The following is a 6,073-nucleotide window of genomic DNA, read 5'->3' as shown; positions in this document are numbered from 1 at the left end:
ATTTTCTTCCTCATGATACACATTTCAAAACAAAACTTGAGTAAACAACAATATATTACGGAGACTCTTTGTGAACTCAAATGGGAATCCTTGGAGCGAAGACGATGCTTTTTACGGAAGGCCGAAATATGAGAACCGGCATTTGAGGTCGACTGCAGAAGTTTTCTCCTACCACCAACGTATATTTCGCGTAAGCATCATGAAGATAAGATGCGGGAAATTGCGGTTCCTACGGAGGCTTTTAGACATTGCTTTTTCCGTCGCGCTGTTTGCGAATGGAACACGAAAGGAAATGACTAGCTGTGGTACAAGATACCCTCCACCATGTGCCGTATGGTGGTTTGCGCAGTATGTATGTAGATGTAGACGAATGTGCTGTTTCGTTTGCTTTCTCACAGTCGGTTTTCACAGATTACAGAAAAGTTGTATTTACGGCTTATCAACTTACGATAAGAATACTACTACGGAATATGAATTTGCAGTAACAATAACCGAGGCTTAAGATCAGAGGGAGGAGGTGTAGGAATAGATGGACAGTGAAGAGGGGGGGAGGGGAGGAAATTGAGGAATGTGGAGAAACACAGAGAGAGACGGAGAGAGGAGGAAGTGGAGAAAGTATGGAAGGTGGAGCTTGACGGAGAGAGAGAGGAGGAGATGGACTGAGAAACCGTGGAGAAGGTGATTAGGACGTAAATCCAATTCCTAAACACATTTAGCTAGTGCGAATTAACATTAGGATTAACAAACTCAACAATGCTCTGAAATTGCTAAATACGTATGGGAATATCTATGGGAATTGGATAAACGTCCTAATCTCCATCTTCGCCCTGTCTCTGTCCTTCTCTTCCTTCCTCTCTCTTTGTCGGTCTCCTCATCCTCCTCCTTCTCTCTGTCCGTCTCCTCTATTTCCCCACCTCTCCCTTTCCATCTGCTCCTCCCCCTTTCAATTTGTTAACTGTTATTGCAAATTCAGATTTCGTTGAAGTATTCTAAGCCGAGAAGCCATAGTATTCTAAGCTACCAAGTTATAAATACAACAGTTCTGTTTCAGTGAAATACGGATGCGAGGAAAAAATCGAAACAACACATTGTAGTGTACACAACTTTTATTTAAACATGTGCATAATGAGAAAGAATATACTCTGGAGAAACAGTTTTTCTAATGAGTTAAGCGTTCTACTATTGTTCCTAGAAGTAATTGCGAGAAAGAACACAAAACTACACATATACACAGCAGAACAAAGCATATCATTTTCTTTCTTGCAGTCGGCTGTAACAAAAAAGCTGTATACTGTTGTTTAAAAAATGTATAAACTATGTTCATATGATTGTTTATTAGAATGTCCTGTAAATATTTGAGTAAATTGGTCAAGAATTTTTCGAGATTTTTGTTTACAACGTTCCCCTATTATGTTTATTACATATACATATATTGTATGAATCGTAAGTATATAGCCTGTTTCCATGATACACATATCAAAAAATTTTTGCATCACCTCGGTTCAGAGAGTTCCGTAATCTGTACAGATAATTGGAATAGAGATCAACATAAACATCATTTCCACCTCTTTTTATTGCTCATGAAAACCACACATTGCATGTTGTACCACCATACAGCGAGACCTTCAGAGGTGGTGGTTCAGATTTCTGTACACACCTGTGTCTCTAATACCCATTAGTGCGTCCTCTTGCATTGAAGCACGCCTGTATTCTTCGTAGCATACTATCCACAAGATCGTCAAGGTACTGTAGGTCCAGATTGTCCCACTCCTCAACGGTGATTCGGCGAAGATGCCTCAGAGTGGTTGGTGGGTCACGTCGTCCATAAACAGCCCTTTTCAATCCATCCCAGGCATGTTCAATAGGGTTCATGTCTGTAGAACATGATGGACACTCTAGTCGAGCGATGTCATTATCCTGAAGGAAGTCATTCACAAGATGTGCACGATGGGGTCGCGAACTGTCGTCCATGAAGAATGTCTCGACAATATGCTGGCGGTATGGTTGCACTGTCGGTCGGAGGATGGCATTCACGTATCGTACAGCCGTTTCGAAGCCTTCCATGACAACCAGCGGCGTACGTCGGCCCCGCATAATGCCAACCCAATATAGCATTGAACCTCCACCTTGCTGTACCCGCTGGGCTGTGTGTCTAAGGCGTTCAGCCTGACCAGGTTGCCTCCAAACACGTCTCCGACGACTGTCTGGTTGAAGGCATATGCGACACTCATCGGTGGAGAGAACGTGATGCCAACCCTGAGCAGTCCATTCGGCAAGTTTCCAGAATGAGATTTTCCACTCTGCAGCGGAGTGTGCGCTGATATGAAACTTCCTAGCAGATTAAAACTGTGTACCGGCCGAGACTCGAACTCGGGACCTTTGCCTCTCGAGGGCAAGTGCTCTACCAACTGAGCTACCCAAGCACGACTCTCGCCCCGTCCTCATAGCTTTACTTCTGCCAGGATCTCGTTTCCTACCTTCCAAACTTTACAGAAGCTCGCAATAGAGCTTCTGTGGCTAAGCCATGTCTCTACAATATCCTTTCTCTTAGGAGAGATACTTATTGCTGTGTTGGCAGAAGAGCCAACACCGTGTTGATAGAAGAGGCAGAAATGCACGCGTTTAATTACACGCAGACTGGCGTGAGGTCTGTAACATTACAAGGAAATGAGAACTTAGAAAAACGGACGCAGTTGCTGTAATACTTAACGTTAATCCATAATTGGTGTACATCGCTCTTGACGGTACATTAATATGCTCAATATAAACTGGTAATGGCGCCTTGCTAGGTCGTAGCAAATGACGTAGCTGAAGGCTATGCTAACTATCGTCTCGGCAAATGATAGCGTATTTGTCAGTGTAGCATCGCTTGCAAAGTCGGCTGTACAACTGGGGCGAGTGCTAGGACGTCTCACTGGACCTGCCGTGTGGTGGCGCTCGGTCTTCAATCACTGTCAGTGGCGACACGCGGGTCCGACGTATACTACCGGACCGCGGCCGATTTAAAGGCTACCACCTAGCAAGTGTGGTGTCTGGCGGTGACACCACACTTATGCAGGTTCGCAGGAGAGCTCTGTAAAGTTTGGAAGGTAGGAGACGAGATACTGGTAGAAGTAAAGCTATGAGGACGGGGCGCGAGTCGTGCTTGGGTAGCTCAGTTGCTGGAGCACTTGCCCGCGAAATGCAAAGGTCCCGAGTTCGAGTCTCTGTACGGCACACAGTTTTAATCTGCCAGTAACTTTCATTCGGCATGTTGTTGGGCCCATTTGTTCCACGCTGCATGGTGTCGTGGTTGCAATAATAGACCTTGCCAAGGACGTCAGAGTGAAGCTGCGCATCATGCGGCCTATTGCGCACAATTTGAGTCGTAACACCACGGCCTGTGACTGCATGAAAAGCATTATTCAACAAGGTGGCGTTGCTGTCAGGGCTCCTCTGGGCCATAACCAGTAGGCAGCGCTCATCAACTGCAGTAGTAGCCCTCGAGCGGCCTGAGCGAGGCATGTCATCGACAGTTCCTGTCTCTGTCTCCTTCATGTCCGAAGAACATCACTTTATTTTGCTCCAAGATGCTTGGACACTTCCCTTGTTGAGAGCCCTTCCTGGCACAAAGGCCGGCCGCGGTGGTCTCGCGGTTCTAGGCGCGCAGTCCGGAACCGTGCGACTGCTACGGTCGCAGGTTCGAATCCTGCCTCGGGCATGGATGTGTGTGATGTCCTTAGGTTAGTTAGGTTTAAGTAGTTCTAAGTTCTAGGGGACTTATGACCACAGCAGTTGAGTCCCATAGTGCTCAGAGCCATTTGAACCTGGCACAAATTAACAATGCAGATACCATCGAACCGCGGTATTGACCGTCTAGGCATGGTTGGACTACAGGCAACACGAGCTGCGTACCTCCTTCCTGATGGAATGACTGGAACTGATCGGCTGTCGGACCCCTTCCGTCTTCAGGAGTTCTGGCAACCGGGGTGATGCAAAACTTTTTTTGGTGTGTGTAATATTCGTAAGAGTACCATGTTAAAATATGAAGTAAATCGGTCAAGTATTTTCAAAATTTTTGATAACAGCATTTCTCTTTTCTATATTAAGTATGTGTGTTTCTGTATGTTATAAGATGGCGCTCCAGTAGCTATATAAGAACATGTGCATTTTAGAGTGCGACATAGTGTCAATAGACCATTAGGTGATTTAAGATTTTGAACAAACAAATATTTACATCTTTATATATGTACATTTCGTTGTGAACTCTTTTCTGGGTTCCTAGGTCATCGACAGTGACCTTGCATCTGAACAGACCGTCCACACATCACCAAGAGCTTCTAGCTGTACACAGACATTTATTTCCAGAGACGTGGTACGTTTAAAGATTGTACGTGTATACGAAACACACAAAATTAGAATGCTTCTTCCTGACATAGGAACAAAACAGGAAATGTTTTGTAGTGATATATCGAATGTGTCAGAATTACACGAGCTATACAAATATCAGCCAATTCTCCAAATTATATACGAAGTGCCACTGAAATGTACACGAAGAGTGTATATAACAATATATCATACTCAATGATTGGGATTATCTAAACATAACCGGAGAGAGATACTGGGACATACTACTGCGGCATATGGACAGACGTTCAGAGGTGACTGAAAGTGATGAACTCGTAATGGGGATGAGTAACAGGGGAGGGAGGGGGAGGTGCGAAAAAGATACATAGTTTATAACAAGTAAATCATCTTTACGTGAGGACAATGTTAATTGGCTGCTGCTACTTATCCAAGGATTAATAATGGACTGTAGTTGATAATTAATGATTAAGTCAGATTGCTGTGATTGATGATTCCATCTTTGCTGGACATGCCATGAATGAATGTAATTCTTGTGATATTAAATGTGAGGTCGTCCATGGATCAAATAAAACCAGAAAACTAACATTTATGGGTATTGTGGATATCGATAAAAACATCTTTGTACATAACATCTGTGTACGACTGGATGCTATCACTGATATTTCGTGCCTTACATTGTCTGACTATGGCCTAGAAAGCCGAAAGCCAGTTCACAACAAAATATAAAATAAATATTGTTGTGGAACATTAATGTTGTTGAATGTTACCTGTTAGAAACGTTTTTATTTTTATATTATGCATCAATGTGCGAGGTGCGAACCACTTGGGTGAGTCAATGAGTACCTATCCGGTCTCGCCTGGTAGGTGAGTCACATCTTTGGTTGTATAACGAAGCACATTTGTAAATTGTACTTTGAGCGCGGAGCCCTGAAGACCAGTCACGGGACTATGCGATTAGATTCTGTTCGGATAGGTGCTTGCGGAAAGGATCTGAGAGGGCCTTGCTCTGCTTCTTCTGGTGGTCGTCCCCGAAAGAGCTAACATCGATCTACTTCTTAAGTTTAGATGTTATTGTCTTGTGTGTTGCTGAGATGGGCATTTCTAAGCAGCACTCATGGTGAGAGCGTTGCTTTCTAGCGTTGCCCTGGCGTGATTCGGTGTTACACGGCTGTCTGTCTCCACAGCTGAGTAGTTGGGGCAACGCCTAAAGAGGGATACTTCATCTTTTTATTATGGTATGTTGAAGTAGCGGTGCCAAGTAGGCGTGGATTTTATTTATTTATTTACTTATTTTTTACATTAATCTGATTTAGATAAGGCGATAGGTGAAAATGAAAAGTGGTTATTGTTGCTCAATGTAGACAGTCGCGAGTTCGAGTAAAGAAAAATTAAAATAAAAGAACAAAAACGTGGTCAGCGCGTATGACGGCCATGAAACGAACCCGGATTACATTCCCGGCTGGATCGGATATTTTCACTGCTCGGAGACTGGGTGTTGTGTTGTCCTCGTCATCATTTAATCATCATCGGCATGCAGCTCGACCAATGTGGCGTCACTGAAAAGACATGCAACTCGGGGAGACGAACTTCCCCAGGTGGCGACTCATGCCATGTAATCATTTCATTTCATTCATTATGTTACAAGACTTTTTTCAGTTTTTCAGATGTGTTTTTATTGTAAGCAATATCTGCCCTTTCTCTTGTACATCTCTTTGTCTGGTGTACT

The 6,073-nt window shown here is 43.8% G+C and overlaps 1 non-coding gene across 1 annotated transcript; it reads right to left on the bottom strand.

Annotated features, from left to right (window-relative positions):
* Window positions 1-2,349: 2,349 nt before the first annotated feature.
* On the bottom strand, window positions 2,350-2,425 carry Trnas-cga. Its single transcript has one exon. It is a non-coding gene; the product is annotated as a tRNA-Ser (tRNA).
* Window positions 2,426-6,073: the final 3,648 nt, after the last annotated feature.

Source organism: Schistocerca americana, chromosome 7, assembly GCF_021461395.2.
Source record: "Schistocerca americana isolate TAMUIC-IGC-003095 chromosome 7, iqSchAmer2.1, whole genome shotgun sequence".
Classification (NCBI taxonomy): domain Eukaryota; kingdom Metazoa; phylum Arthropoda; class Insecta; order Orthoptera; family Acrididae; genus Schistocerca; species Schistocerca americana.
The sequence above is the reverse complement of the archived record's forward strand: the minus strand, read 5'-3'. Positions and strand labels throughout refer to the sequence as shown.